At 42.1% G+C, this 17,258-nt stretch overlaps 1 protein-coding gene across 3 annotated transcripts in view; it reads left to right on the top strand.

Moving 5' to 3' along the window:
* SORBS3 (sorbin and SH3 domain containing 3) overlaps positions 1-17,258 on the top strand; it is a 1,673,489-nt gene that overhangs the window by 533,585 nt on the left and 1,122,646 nt on the right. The gene's annotated exons all lie outside the window — the stretch shown is intronic.

Raw genomic sequence — 17,258 nt, 5'->3', positions numbered from 1 at the left:
ACACACACACACACACACTGTATTTTCTGCATTCACACCTCTGTACCATTCTTATTAGCTTTATAACTTCTACTCTCGTGTTCTTCACAGCCTTTAATCCCTTCCTAGTTTCTTATCCTTTACTCTGTCTAGCAACATTCCCTCCTTACTTTGTTTATCCACTATCTACTATCTACCAATATCCCATACCCACACACAGGCTACATACCCATACCCACACACATGCTACATAACCATAACTACACACGTACTACCTATCCATGCCCACACGTACTACCTACGTATACCTTCACCCATACTACCTACCCATGCCCTGTACCCACACACATACTACCTATGCACCCCCCATACCCACAACAATACTACCTACCCACACCCCATACCTACAGACATGCTACCTACACATCCCCACACACTTACTACCTACCCATACCTTCATTCATACTACATACCCATGCCCATTACCCACACACATACTACTAGCACACTTGACGAAAACGGGAAAAAACACTCCTCCAGCAACAGTGTAGACCAAATAACATGGATAGAAGCTGTAGGAAGCCAATAACAAGTCCACCTTGCACAAAAAAATGAATTTATTCTAATCAATACACATATAAAGATATAACCAAAGTGATAAGCGCTTTCGTCACTAGGACTTCAACAGATCTAGAAATGCTATGTTCAAAAGACATTAAATACACCCAGTTTGCATCATGTGACTACTAATTAATTAATTGCACATTTTTTAAAAAGACATTTTAAAATGACTTTGTCTACCCAAATAAAATAACAATTTCTTTTGAAAAAACGCTTGATAAATACACATACTACACATATAAATACATATAAATACTAATACAACTTGACAATATTCCCAACCCACTACACTAATTAAAAAATGTAAGTAAAATATATGTTTTTACAAGGTACCAGCCCTGAATTTTAATTCAGGCTTAATGCTTATATTTTCATTGAGCCCATGGTGTAAAATAGAATTTAATTTAAATTGCCATTTGGATTCTGCCCTCAACAACAAGTTCTTTCAATCTCCCCCTCTTACATTTTTGGCATAATCTCCAAAATGGCAAACTTGAAATTATGGTGGGGGTGTGTACTAATGTGTTTACTAAGTGCATTTTTGTCATCATTCTTATTTATACAGTAAAGGTGTTCATAAATCCTGCGATTTAATTTTCTTTCTGTCTTAAATATCTCTACAACAATCAGCCACAATGAAAGGTTTAAATATATTTAATAACAAATAATGAAAGAACGAGACAGTACTAAATGTCTATTCACAGTGGCATCAGAGTTCAAAATTCACAGGAAATACTTTAAATAACATTGAAGGACAGACTTAGACAAATAAAGAAAAAACAGTATCTAAACTATGCTTTACTGTATTCCTGACTGACTATAAGAGAATTATACTGTTTCCTACTTAATAGAGCAAGGCAGATATGGTAAATGGTCCTTCTTGATGTCAGGCCCAAGACAGAATACAGAAAGCTCTCTCTCACTAAGAGACTTCTCAAAATAATATCTAAAATATTACTTTTGGGCTAGCTTACAAAATGACATCACTTCTGGTCATCTGACTTCTAGTTCTTATGCAAACCCCCATTTCTGGAAGCTGGAAGGATTTAGTACCTACCTGCAAAAAATACACACAAGGACTTTTGCTCAGATCTGTGGCAGGTGATGGAAGTCCTAAAACAATTTTATACCTCCACACGTCCAGAGTAGTAATTAGTTCACCTCAAAGAGAATATAGAAAGCTTCCCGGTACAGACATTTTGTCTCTGGCTACATTGAAACTGTGAGATAGCATCTTTATGGCCTAGCCTGTAAAGTGATTTAATTTCAGATATATTTTAAGTTTGCTGAACTGAGGTTAACCTTCCAGTTTCCTCTGGTAAAACATATACATTTGAACAGTTAGTGATGCATGCACATTTCTGTTCTGTCCAGTAGGGAACACTGTGGATACATTTCAAACACAAGCACTTTACAAATACCTTTTTAATACAAACATCTGTACAAATCAGTTTGATATACACATGATGTACAGTTCTAATACATTTGTAATGCAAGCATCTTGTATAAATCAGTTTGATATTCACAAATAACATATTATTTAGAAAATTCCAGTTAGCTGTGCTGGCAGTACCTCCTACCATCACACAACACATTGCTTTTTTTGTTAAATAACGTAACATTCACAGAGGTTGATGCTTGGTCCCCTAACTTGCTGCCAATCTCTCCCATCTCCTCTTACAGTACTATTAAAGTTGGGTGTCTCCATCCATCCATTCATTCTGCCAATCATCCACCTCTTTCTTCTCAGAAATCACCCATACTTCCATCATTACAAACCACTCCTACTGAATTCATTATTCATTTTATCGCCTTCCACATCACTCTTCTACTGATGTACTTCATATCATCGTATATATATATATATATATATATATATATATATATATATATATATATATATATACACACACATACACACACACATACATACACACACTGTATTTTCTTCATTCACACCTCTGTACCATTCTTATTAGCTTCATAACTTCTACTCTTGTGTTCTTCACAGCCTTTAATCCCTTCCTAGTTTCTTATCCTTTACTCTGTATAGCAACATTCCCTCCTTACTTTGTTTATCCACTATCTACTATCTACCAATATCCCATACCCACACACAGGCTACATACCCATACCCACACACATGCTACATAACCATAACTACACACGTACTACCTACCCATGCCCATGTACTACCTACCTATACCTTCACCCATACTACCTACCCATGCCCTGTACCCACACACATACTACCTATGCACCCCCCATACCCACAACAATACTACCTACCCACACCCCATACCTACAGACATGCTACCTACACATCCCCACATACTTACTACCTACCCATACCTTCATTCATACTACATACCCATGCCCGGTACCCACACACATACTACTAGCACACTTCATACCCACACCCATATGACCTACCCATGCTCTGTACCCACACCCATACTACCTGCCCAGATCCCATACCACCTACCCACACCCATACTACCTACCCATACCCACAGACATATTACCTACCCGTACCTACAAATGTACTACCTACCCACATTCACCCATATGCTACCCACACCCCATACCTATACACATGCTTACCTACCCATACCTACACACACACACACATACACACACACACACACACACACACACACACTAAGTAACCACAAACATCTCCGTGCCCAGTGAGGATTCCATATTCCAGTTAGCTTGAATAACCTTCACAAAACTCCAAAAAAAAAAAAAAACTTATTAAATAACTTAAATTTAAAAACCTGAAAAAAAAAAAAAACAAGCTAAGTGGTCTCTGACAACATACCTGAGTTAAGTGCTTTAATTCCTTACATTAAAACGGAACTTCTTCAGAACTAATACATCCTTACTGATTGACTCATTAAATAATCAAAGAACAAACACGAGACTGTAACTGGTTCATTACAGTTTAAACCAGTAATGTAATTAAAATCCTGCTCAAAATTTTCTACTAAAATAAAAATGTTAAAATCACCCCTCAAGTTTAAGCATGCATAAGTAGATTTAATAAAACATGTAAAATACACATGAAAACTAATTGAGCATACAAATTAGCAAAAACCCTAAAAATCATCAGTAGAAACCCTAAAAAAACTTCTGTTATATTGGTGTCACTGAAAACCACCCTCACTATTATTATTGAAATACATTATGAATGTTAAAATATGTTGCTGTATGTTTCACTGTAGGGAGAAAATTGACCATAATAAAAAAAATTAAATTAAGCATAATGTTTGAGTTTCAACATTGAGTTAATAGAGCAAGATTCATTTAACCTTGGGGTACTTAAATCATTCAAATGCAATTGCCACTTCAATTCACATTTTTCTAAATGGTCTTTCATAAATCTTACTTTAGGGTCTTGATTAACCTGTTCTCTTACCATGAACACAAATTTATACCTGCTGTTACCCTGTATGTGCTTGCTTAGGGCACTAGTCAATTTGTTTTTCTTAATAGCAAGTGTTCATATATTATTTCCCTCAATTTCTATAGAGTTTTCCCTATGTAAAACACTGCACACAACTCCTACCTTGCCAGATAAACTAACTTGCTTTCAATTGCATGTAAAATGCCCATTTACAGTATAATTAACCCCATTAATAGAAAAATATTAGATTATCTTAATACAAGGGCACTGTGTGCATTTCCCACATTTAAACATACCTGTGTTTTTTTACCCTATCCATACAATTTACTGGTACTGACACTTTCAGCAAGTCCTTATTCATCTCAAATGACTGCTTAAAGCATTTATCCTTCTTGTATACTATACTAGGCTTTTCCCCTCTAAGGCACCCCCTTCAAATTTAAAAATATTCCATTTTTTGTATGTACTATTAACCAATGCTTTGCTATCCAAGTTATAGGTGGTGATAAGTGATTTATTTTTCGTTTTGATTTTTTATTTTTAGTTTCAACCTTGCATCCTTTTCTGCACTCATCTCCCACAATAACTAATCCACCACCAACCTCCAAAAGAGGGTATATTCACCCCTATTCCTTTTGCTCCATACCTCAACCTTAATTGTTTGTATGAAGTCCTTTGGCTAGCCCCATTGACAAACATACCAACCACAATATTACATTCATTGGTAAAAGTGTCCATCTCTGATGCCATCCTGGCCAACGGTACCAGCTGATCCTTCACTTTATTCTGGTGAGCTGGGTGCCAACTCAAAAAATGTAAATAGGTATTTAAGAAGGTGGGTTTCTTATGAATGTTAGAGACACCTTTTTTTTGAGAATCATTTTTTCTCAAGTCAACATCCAAATAAACAATTTTATCTTGGGCAACAATGTACGTAACCCTTAAAAATAATTCAGTGTGGTTAATATAATCAATAAACTAACAATTTAACATCAGTGTCATTCTATACCAGAAATATGTCATCTAAAAGTCTGGTATAATATACCCAACATTCCTTATAGCTGTTGTTAAGAACATACTTGGCTTCCTGATTGGCCATAACTAAACTAGAAAAGACTGGGCGCATACTGCGCCCATTACCATTCCTACCTAACCATTCCCCATACCCACACACAAACTGCCAACCCATACACTATCCCTACACTACATACATGCTTACCTACCCATACCTTCACACATACTACCTTACCTATACCCTATACCCACACACATACTACCTATCCTTACCCCATATCCGCACACATACTACCTACCTTTCCCCTGTACCCACACACATAGTACCTACCTATACCCTGTACTTGCACATGTGCTACCTACCCATACCCCGTACCTGCACATGTACTACCTACCCATACCCTGTAGCTGCCCACATACTAACTACCCATACACCGTATCTGCCCACTTACCACCTATCCATACCTCCTACCTGCCTATGTACTACCTATCCATACATGCCCCCATACTGCCTTACCCATACACCGTATCTGCCCACGTACTACAGATACCCCATTAACAATCCACATCACATCACACCCATGTCAGCTACCAACTCATACATTAAACATACCAGGGTCCCAATACCAGATTATTTCTATTTTTGGTAGAAAACCCCAGTTCTACTCAAAACTTCATATTCCAAAAATACTACTCAAATTCCTTCCTGTTAATTTTATTCTTCTGATAAAAGGCAATATTGAGCTCAATCTGGAACCACTTAATAATTTATCATCTCAGACTAGTAAATACCGTTGTGTTACCTGCTCCTTCTTTATCGCCCACAGCATCAATAACAAAATTAACCAAATGTATGCCTTTTCCATACAACATGCTCCTGACATTATAGCTATTATAGAAACATGGGTGAAGTCTGACATCTATAGTCTTCACCTCCTCCTACCAAGCCATTCATACCTACAAGATTACAGACCAGGAAACAAACCTGTAGAAGGAGCAATAATTCTTCTGAAAAGCAACCTTAACCCTATCACTGCAGAAGCTCCCAGTAACTCAGAATCTGATACTAATTGGATCATTTTAAAATTTCCAAAATGCAACCACAAACCCCTTGTTGTAGCCAGTGTGTAACTACCTCTACCAACATTCAGTGGTCTCATCCAACAGATTTGTCAAATATGCCAAAAACTGCAACCTAATCATTCTTGGAGACTTCAGCATTAACTTCTTAAGACTCAAAGGCATTGATGTGTCACAACTGTTGTCTTGCCCAAGTCAACTGTGAAGACACTAAAACAAACCCTCAATCCAGTAATCACAGTTTACTAGATCTTGTAACAAATAATCCAACAGTAATATGTTACCTCACCATGCATGCACCCTTCTTAAGTGCTCATTATCCCATAATCATCAGTACATAATCCAACAGTAAAATAAACCTAAACTTATCTTCAGACCCCAAACCATTTAGAATTTCACTAATACTACAAGCCACCTTGCCACCCTTGATTGATCTTACGTAGTTGCCATAAATTACCCCAGTTAGTAATTGTATCAATACCATACGACACCTGCAAAATAAATTCTTTTCTTTGATACAGATTTTACTCCAACCTCATAAACATGACTGGGTATCTAATGAACTCAAATGCCTACTCAACTTGTGTGATGCAGCATGCTAAAATTGAAAATGCACCCCCCCACTTGCTACGATTGGAAATGCAACCCCCCTGCATGCTACAATTAGAAATACAAACTCCCACATGCCACAATTAGAAATGCAGCCCATGTCAAATATACTCTACTATGCAACCTAGTCAAACAGTCCATCTGCAGACACAAAAACAACCACTACCAAAACAAACGAATCTCACTTTTAGACAAACCCAAAAGATTCTGGAGAGAACTCAACTTGTTGACTGGACAAAAAACCCAGCATCACTCCACTCCCCTGAATCCCCTCAAACACCAACACAAACAGTCATGCACTGACTTCCTCACTGATTTCATTAACATGCCTCACATCAGCAACACAAAACTACCACCCCTACAACCACTCTCTCTCCCATTACATTCCACAATTCCACTTTCAAACAAGTCCTCTCTGTTATTCCAACTCATATCCAAGATGACCTCCATTCCATCAGCCAGTGGCTAATAAGCCAGAAACTTGTACTCAATTCCTTAAAAACAAAAGCAATGTTGTTTTGACCCAACTAGAGAATAACCAACGCACTCTGTTTCCTTAATATTAAAGATCAACAGCGCCACCATCGAAATAACCACCTGTTTCCTTAATATTAAAGATTGACAATGCCACCATCGAAATAACCATCTGTTTCCTTAATATTAAAGATTGACAGTGCCACCATCGAAATAACCACCTGTTTCCTTAATATTAATGATTGACAGTGCCACCATCGAAATAACCACCTGTTTCCTTAATATTAAAGATCAACAGTGCCACCATGGAAATAACCACCTGTTTCCTTAATATTAAAGATTAACAGTGCCACCATCGAAATAACCACCTGTTTCCTTAATATTAAAGATTAACAGTGCCACCATCGAAATAACCACCTGTTTCCTTAATATTAAAGATTAACAATGCCACCATGGAAATAACCACCTGTTTCCTTAATATTAAAGATTAACAGTGCCACCATCGAAATAACCACATCCTTCAAATACCTTCGCATTTGGTTAGACTGATATCTTCACTTCCAGCTACACATTCAAAACACACTACTGTTCTGGGCAAACTATCACTTCTGTCCATGCCAGCCAGAGCTGCCATAGGCAAAGGCATACTCTTATCTCATCCCGAAATATGGGACTGCACATATAAACTCCTTTATGAATGCGAATCTGCTGCCCACCTCTCACCAAAGTACATCACAAAGCTCCTTTCAGCTGACACATCTTCCAGTCCTTAAACTTTTCAGCATAACCCCCCATATAATCTCAGGAGTACCTCAGTTATTCCATTTGTTTTGCAGATTCTAAAAATCTTTGGTACATGTTGCACTGAGGAACTGAACTGCAGACATAATATAGTAAAAGGTCTCATTTTTAAAAACGAGACTTCAAAAATAACTAAAAAGCAACGTTAACACCAACTTTTGAGATTTGCACGAATTTCTTGCCAGTAGCATTGACTTGTGTGTGGTCACTCATTGCTCAAGTACAAGCAGGAGAGGGTCCAAACCCTTGAGCAGTGTGACATAGACAAGGATCCTGTAATAGTGCACCTAGTTATAGTAATGATGATTATGATAAGGATATTAGTGAGTAATACTGTCCGGATATGTGCTACAAGCAGGAGAGTGCAGAGCCTTGAGCAGTGTGATATAGACATGGATACTGTAATAGTGCACCTAGTTATAGTAATGATGATTATGATAAGGATATTAGTGAGTAATACTGTCCGGATATGTGCTACAAGCAGGAGAGTGCAGAGCCTTGAGCAGTGTGATATAGACATGGATACTGTAATAGTGTACCTAGTTATAGTAATGATGATCATGATAAGGATATTAGTGAGTAATACTGTTGGGATATGTGTTACAAGCAGGAGAGTGCAGAGCCTTGAGCAGTGTGATATAGACAAGGATCCTGTAGTAGTGTACCTAGTTATAGTAATGATGATCATGATAAGGGTATTGGTGAGTAATACTGTCGGGATATGTGCTACAAGCAGGAGAGTGCAGAGCCTTGAGCAGTGTGATATAGACAAGGATCCTGTAATAGTGCACCTAGTTATAGTAATGATGATTATGATAAGGATATAGGTGAGTAATATTGTCTGTATATGTACTACAAGCAGGAGAGTGTAGAGCCTTGAGCAGTGTGATATAGACATGGATCCTGTAATAGTGCACCTAGTTATAGTAATGATGATTATGATAAGGATATTAGTGAGTAATACTGTCCGGATATGTGCTACAAGCAGGAGAGTGCAGAGCCTTGAGCAGTGTAATATAGACAAGGATCCTGTAATAGTGCACCTAGTTATAGTAATGATGATTATGATAAGGATATTAGTGAGTAATACTGTCCGGATATGTGCTACAAGCAGGAGAGTGCAGAGCCTTGAGCAGTGTGATATAGACAAGGATCCTGTAATAATGCACCTAGTTATAGTAATGATGATTATGATAAGGATATTAGTGAGTAATACTGTCGGGATATGTACTACATGCAGGAGAGTGCAGACCCTTGAACAGTGTGATATAGACAAGGATCCTGTAATAGTGCACCTAGTTATAGTAATGATGATTATGATAAGGATATTTGTAATACTGTCGGGATATGTGCTACAAGCAGGAGAGTGCAAAGTCTTCAGCAGTGTGATATAGACAAGGATCCTTTAATAGTGCACCTAGTTATAGTAATGATGATTATAAGGATATTTGGTGAGTAATATTGTCTGTATATGTGATACAAGCAGGAGAGTGCAGAGCCTTGAGCAGTGTAATATAGACAAGGATCCTGTAATAGTGCACCTAGTTATAGTAATGATGATTATGATAAGGGTATTGGTGAGTAATACTGTCAGGATATGTGCTACAAGCAGGAGAGTGTAGAGCCTTGAGCAGTGTGATATTGACATGGATACTGTAATAGTGCACCTAGTTATAGTAATGATGATTATGATAAGGATATTGGTGAGTAATACTGTCGGGATATGTGTTACAAGCAGGAGAGTGCAGAGCCTTGAGCAGTGTGATATAGACAAGGATCCTGTAGTAGTGTACCTAGTTATAGTAATCCTGATGATAAGGATATTGGTGAGTAATACTGTCGGGATATGTGCTACAAGCAGGAGAGTGCAGAGCCTTGAGCAGTGTGATGTAGACCAGAATCCGGTAATAGTGCACCTAGTTATAGTAATGCTGATAAGGATATTCGCGAGTAATACTGTCGGGATATGTGCTACAAGCAGGAGAGTGCAGAGCCTTGAGCAGTGTAATATAGACAAGGATCCTGTAACAGTGCACATAGTTATAGTAATCCTGATGATAAGGATATTGGTGAGTAATACTGTCGGGATATGTGCTACAAGCAGGAGAGTGCAGAGCCTTGAGCAGTGTAATATAGACAAGGATTCTGTAATAGTGCACCCATTAATAATAATGATGATTATGGTAAGGATAGTGGTGAGTAATACTGTCGGGTTATGTGCTACAAGCAGGAGGGTGCAGAGCCTTGAACAGTGTGATATAGACATGGATCCTGTAATAGTGCACCTAGTTATAGTAATGATGATCATGATAAGGGTATTGGTGAGTAATACTGTCGGGATATGTACTACATGTAGGAGAGTGCAGAGCCTTGAGCAGTGTGATATAGACAAGGATCCTGTAATAGTGCACCTAGTTATAGTAATGATGATCATGATAAGGGTATTGGTGAGTAATACTGTTGGGATATGTGCTACAAGCAGGAGAGTGCATAGCCTTGGGCAGTGTGATATAGACAAGGATCCTGTAATAGTGCACCTAGTTATAGTAATGATGATCATGATAAGGGTATTGGTGAGTAATACTGTCGGGATATGTGCTACAAGCAGGAGAGTGCATAGCCTTGGGCAGTGTGATATAGACAAGGATCCTGTAATAGTGCACCTAGTTATAGTAATGATGATCATGATAAGGGTATTGGTGAGTAATACTGTCGGGATATGTGCTACAAGCAGGAGAGTGCAGAGCCTTGAGCAGTGTGATATAGACATGGATCCTGTAATAGTGCACCTAGTTATAGTAATGATGATCATGATAAGGGTATTGGTGAGTAATACTGTCGGTAGATGTGCTCTAGTGATGCTTATGCATGCAACAGGCTGCCATAGGTCATATATTCAAACCCACTTCCCTCTCCTTCCGATAAAACACTAGCTTCTGTAAATCTTTTGATCCTTTGATTTTAACCAAGAAATGCTACCAGATGGCAAAGAGAGAACCATAATATATCTTATTTACAGTGACACTTGTCACTGCATCCATGAACATTTCTCTAAATAACTATTTGTACTTTAATTATGCTCTTTCGATCAGTTTGCCCCTTTTATATAGTCAAAATTAGCATTGTTATAATAGGTTCATAGGCAAGTAATAGGCTATCGGCCCAAGGGCCTAAGGAAGCCTAGCCAACAAGGCTCCCCAGAAAAAGTTTGGGATGGACAGTTTCAAACTCGCATACGTACTGCTCAAAGGCAGAAGTCCTACCACTAGACCAAAGAGGTTTTCTTTGTTGTCCACAGTAGGATACTTTTCAAATTGTTTGTAGTGGTACAGTGCAGTTTTTTCACTGTTTGTTACTGAGCTGTGGTTGAATGAGGCCTTATGGTCCAGTCCTACTACCTGCTCAGAATAAATGGCCTGTGCATCTCAAAATTAATTACATTATAAAAATGTTTGATTTTACTGTGCAATGCTCTGTTTTGGCAGAAAAAAAAAAAAAGAACCAGAGTTTTCTGTTAAAACAGACTTGGTACACAGTAGTAGGACCAAATTGCAATATTTGTAGTTGTTGTCTATCATCCACCTCCACAGTAAATGAAGATGAGGTGAGTCACCCTCACCATGCATAAAGTGCATGTACTGAATCTCTACTCAACTCTCCTTTCAGACTTCAAATGTATAGGATGTAAAGTGACTTTGTTGTTATGCAGTGCAATATTCGTAACAGAGTTTACCTTGCCTACTGTGTATTTTTAGTAATTGTGTTTGCATTGATTGGGATTTGCACAATTTCTACATTTAGAGAGAAAAATCACACTGCTCCAGGGCTCCCCAACTAGCTGAGCTATGTGGAGCTGCCAGGACTGAGACCTGACCAAAGAGCAGCATAAGCTCTTGGGGCTCCCCACCTAGCTGAGCCATGTGGAGCTGCCGGAACTGAGACCTGACCAAAGGCCAGCAGTAGTTCCAGGGCTCCAGGCTAGCTGATCCATGTGGAGCTGCCAGGACTGAGACCTGACCAAAGAGCAGCAGTAGTTCCAGGGCTCCAGGCTAGCTGATCCATGTGGAGCTGCCAGGACTGAGACCTGACCAAAGGCCAGCAGTAGTTCCAGGGCTCCAGGCTAGCTGATCCATGTGGAGCTGCCAGGACTGAGACCTGACCAAAGGCCAGCAGTAGTTCCAGGGCTCCAGGCTAGCTGATCCATGTGGAGCTGCCAGGACTGAGACCTGACCAAAGGCCAGCAGTAGTTCCAGGACTCCAGGCTAGCTGATCCATGTGGAGCTGCCAGGACTGAGACCTGACCAAAGGCCAGCAGTAGTTCCAGGGCTCCAGGCTAGCTGAGCCATGTGGAGCTGGCAGGACTGAGACCTGACCAAAGAGCAGCAGTAGTTCCAGGGCTCCAGGCTAGCTGAGCCATGTGGAGCTGCCAGGACTGAGACCTGACCAAAGAGCAGCAGTAGTTCCAGGGCTCCAGGCTAGCTGATCCATGTGGAGCTGCCAGGACTGAGACCTGACCAAAGAGCAGCAGTAGTTCCAGGGCTCCAGGCTAGCTGATCCATGTGGAGCTGCCAGGACTGAGACCTGACCAAAGAGCAGCATAAGCTCTTGGGGCTCCCCACCTAGCTGATCCATGTGGAGCTGCCGGGACTGAGACCTGACCAAAGGCCAGCAGTAGTTCCAGGGCTCCAGGCTAGCTGATCCATGTGGAGCTGCCAGGACTGAGACCTGACCAAAGAGCAGCAGTAGTTCCAGGGCTCCAGGCTAGCTGATCCATGTGGAGCTGCCAGGACTGAGACCTGACCAAAGGCCAGCAGTAGTTCCAGGGCTCCAGGCTAGCTCATCCATGTGGAGCTGCCAGGACTGAGACCTGACCAAAGAGCAGCAGTAGTTCCAGGGCTCCAGGCTAGCTGATCCATGTGGAGCTGCCAGGACTGAGACCTGACCAAAGGCCAGCAGTAGTTCCAGGGCTCCAGGCTAGCTGAGCCATGTGGAGCTGCCAGGACTGAGACCTGACCAAAGAGCAGCAGAAGTTCCAGGGCTCCAGGCTAGCTGATCCATGTGGAGCTGCCAGGACTGAGACCTGACCAAAGAGCAGCAGTAGTTCCAGGGCTCCAGGCTAGCTGATCCATGTGGAGCTGCCAGGACTGAGACCTGACCAAAGGCCAGCAGTAGGTCCAGGGCTCCAGGCTAGCTGATCCATGTGGAGCTGCCAGGACTGAGACCTGACCAAAGAGCAGCAGTAGTTCCAGGGCTCCAGGCTAGCTGATCCATGTGGAGCTGCCAGGACTGAGACCTGACCAAAGAGCAGCAGTAGTTCCAGGGCTCCAGGCTAGCTGATCCATGTGGAGCTGCCAGGACTGAGACCTGACCAAAGGCCAGCAGTAGTTCCAGCGCTCCAGGCTAGCTGATCCATGTGGAGCTGCCAGGACTGAGACCTGACCAAAGGCCAGCAGTAGTTCCAGGGCTCCAGGCTAGCTGATCCATGTGGAGCTGCCAGGACTGAGACCTGACCAAAGGCCAGCAGTAGTTCCAGGGCTCCAGGCTAGCTGATCCATGTGGAGCTGCCAGGACTGAGACCTGACCAAAGGCCAGCAGTAGTTCCAGGGCTCCAGGCTAGCTGATCCATGTGGAGCTGCCAGGACTGAGACCTGACCAAAGAGCAGCAGTAGTTCCAGGGCTCCAGGCTAGCTGATCCATGTGGAGCTGCCAGGACTGAGACCTGACCAAAGGCCAGCAGTAGTTCCAGGGCTCCAGGCTAGCTGATCCATGTGGAGCTGCCAGGACTGAGACCTGACCAAAGGCCAGCAGTAGTTCCAGGGCTCCAGGCTAGCTGAACCATGTGGAGCTGCCAGGACTGAGACCTGACCAAAGAGCAGCAGTAGTTCCAGGGCTCCAGGCTAGCTGATCCATGTGGAGCTGCCAGGACTGAGACCTGACCAAAGAGCAGCAGTAGTTCCAGGACTCCAGGCTAGCTGATCCATGTGGAGCTGCCAGGACTGAGACCTGACCAAAGAGCAGCAGTAGTTCCAGGGCTCCAGGCTAGCTGAGCCATGTGGAGCTGCCAGGACTGAGACCTGACCAAAGAGCAGCAGTAGTTCCAGGGCTCCAGGCTAGCTGAGCCATGTGGAGCTGCCAGGACTGAGACCTGACCAAAGAGCAGCAGTAGTTCCAGGGCTCCAGGCTAGCTGATCCATGTGGAGCTGCCAGGACTGAGACCTGACCAAAGAGCAGCAGTAGTTCCAGGGCTCCTGGCTAGCTGATCCATGTGGAGCTGCCAGGACTGAGACCTGACCAAAGGCCAGCAGTAGTTCCAGGGCTCCAGGCTAGCTGATCCATGTGGAGCTGCCAGGACTGAGACCTGACCAAAGAGCAGCAGTAGTTCCAGGGCTCCAGGCTAGCTGAACCATGTGGAGCTGCCAGGACTGAGACCTGACCAAAGAGCAGCAGTAGTTCCAGGGCTCCAGGCTAGCTGATCCATGTGGAGCTGCCAGGACTGAGACCTGACCAAAGAGCAGCAGTAGTTCCAGGGCTCCAGGCTAGCTGATCCATGTGGAGCTGCCAGGACTGAGACCTGACCAAAGAGCAGCAGTAGTTCCAGGGCTCCAGGCTAGCTGAGCCATGTGGAGCTGCCAGGACTGAGACCTGACCAAGAGCAGCAGTAGTTCCAGGGCTCCAGGCTAGCTGATCCATGTGGAGCTGCCAGGACTGAGACCTGACCAAAGCAGCAGTGTTCCAGGGTGGCTAGCTGATCCATGTGGAGCTGCCAGGACTGAGACCTGACCAAAGGCCAGCAGTAGTTCCAGGGCTCCAGGCTAGCTGATCCATGTGGAGCTGCCAGGACTGAGACCTGACCAAAGAGCAGCAGTAGTTCCAGGGCTCCAGGCTAGCTGAGCCATGTGGAGCTGCCAGGACTGAGACCTGACCAAAGAGCAGCAGTAGTTCCAGGGCTCCAGGCTAGCTGAGCCATGTGGAGCTGCCAGGACTGAGACCTGACCAAAGAGCAGCAGTAGTTCCAGGGCTCCAGGCTAGCTGATCCATGTGGAGCTGCCAGGACTGAGACCTGACCAAAGAGCAGCAGTAGTTCCAGGGCTCCTGGCTAGCTGATCCATGTGGAGCTGCCAGGACTGAGACCTGACCAAAGGCCAGCAGTAGTTCCAGGGCTCCAGGCTAGCTGATCCATGTGGAGCTGCCAGGACTGAGACCTGACCAAAGAGCAGCAGTAGTTCCAGGGCTCCAGGCTAGCTGAACCATGTGGAGCTGCCAGGACTGAGACCTGACCAAAGAGCAGCAGTAGTTCCAGGGCTCCAGGCTAGCTGATCCATGTGGAGCTGCCAGGACTGAGACCTGACCAAAGAGCAGCAGTAGTTCGGTAATTGTGTTAGTACTGCATTCTAGTTTGCAGCATAATACAAAGATTTAGAAAATGGAGTGAGATTATGTATGAATGCATCACTGTCGTCTTGTCATTTAATTAATTTTGTTCAACTTAAAACAAAATCCTGATAAACCCTGACTTTTAATCTGTTCTGTTTCCTTGATGCCAGTTACCAACTATCCCATTTATTCACATTGGACAGTCCCAGTTTTTAAATGTCTGCCTGATGTTCTTTGAAATTTTATAATCTAATGCTGAAGTTTGCTACTCAGGCACGTGTGCCTACTGTAAGTAAAAATGAGAATACAAGTTGATTGACCACACCTCCAGCTAGTGCCTGCACTCTAAATAAAGCTTACTAAAACCATGTTCAGCAAAGTTTGGATTCAAGCTTTATTTTTTTTAGCATGGGGATTGGTATGATCAAGTTGTCATTCTAATTCTTCTTCCCAAGGTTTTCTACGATTATTTATTATTATGCAGTGTATTATATGCCTTACTAATTATGTTTCTTGATATCGTTTTCTATACTTGGTCCTTTTATTGGGTCTGAGGATGCCTTGTATGCCAGAAACATGTCACCTTTTAGCAGTCTGTAGGATACAGGGTATAGTTTTGTAATTTTAGTTTGTATTCCTGTTTTACCTCGTTTCTCCACTCCCTAACTATTTTGATCTTTTGTAAGTACAGTAATCTGTATGTTCCATTAGGCCTTTGGGCTAACACTGTGGGGACAGTTCCACAAGGTTTTTGACTCCTTTGTCATCCCTATCTTAAACATTTTTGTACTTGCCCTTGTACAGCCTTTCCTTGTAACTGTTGCAGTCTGTTTCTGCTTTTTAAAATGAAGCCTGCCATTTAGCCAAAACCTTCTGCAGACGGACCAACCACTCCTTGTGTGTCCTGGTCTCTCTCCATTCACATATGGGTATAACCACTCGGCCTGTCTTGTGAGTTGGTATTGTATACTAGGACACTTTTAAATGGTTCCTTCTCTTCTTCCCAAAATTCTTTGGCATTATCGCATATAACTTCTCAAAAGGACGGAACCCTTTTGAGGCTTGTAGTGCTTCTCTAATGGCAAATAAGTATCAACTGGTCCCACTTTTTACCACCTTGTCCAGTAATGTTTGTCAGCATGAACCTTAATGTTTGTTTGAGATACTCTACTAGCCACGCTGTCTAGAGTTAGTATGCTGAGCTATTTAAATGCTTAATCTTAAAAGTACTGTCTCAGCTGGTGCTTTAGTCTGGGCATAAATGGAGTCCCCTGGTCAGTGAATGTCTGTATATATATCTCTACTCTGGAAAATAACAAACCTAACTCCCTAGCTTTAGACTTAGTATTAGCCTTAAGTAGGGAAACCGCATGAGTACTTCGAAATATATTCTGCCTTGCTCTTCTTAGTGTCACCATCCCTTTGTGCCATTTTATAGTACATCTTATCCTGAGGTCAAACAGCTCTGGAATTTCCACAGGGGCCTGCTTCCTCTCCTATGAGCACAGGAGTCCCAATGTCTTCTAAGGAAGTCAGTTCATACAAATATACTTGAGTGCCTATTGTTGTTTCTAAGGTATTCATTTTTTTTTTCTGGCTCCTTTCCAGGATACATAGAACAATTCTGTTTAAAGTATTCTGACTTAACAGGAATAAGGCTGCATTCAAGGTTAGCCTTTCTCTCAGTAGCACTGCCCTCTCCTTTTTTGTTGCTCTGCATTTATTTTAATTTCCGTGACCACCACCCTCTTAATGCCTTTTTCTTCTGTAAAGTGTTCTCCTTTATCTTCAATTTTACTGTTTTAGTTTAATTACAGATACTTGTTGCCTAGTCATCCTTTACTTAAGTTTTCTGTCTTACATTGACAAAATAAATAACATTAGAATTTGACCAGAT

This window comes from Protopterus annectens, chromosome 9.part0 (assembly GCF_019279795.1).
Source record: "Protopterus annectens isolate FY-2018-M chromosome 9.part0, PAN1.0, whole genome shotgun sequence".
In the NCBI taxonomy this organism is placed as follows: Eukaryota; Metazoa; Chordata; order Ceratodontiformes; family Protopteridae; genus Protopterus; species Protopterus annectens.
Note: the sequence above shows the minus strand (reverse complement) of the source record. Positions and strands in the feature narration are given on the sequence as shown.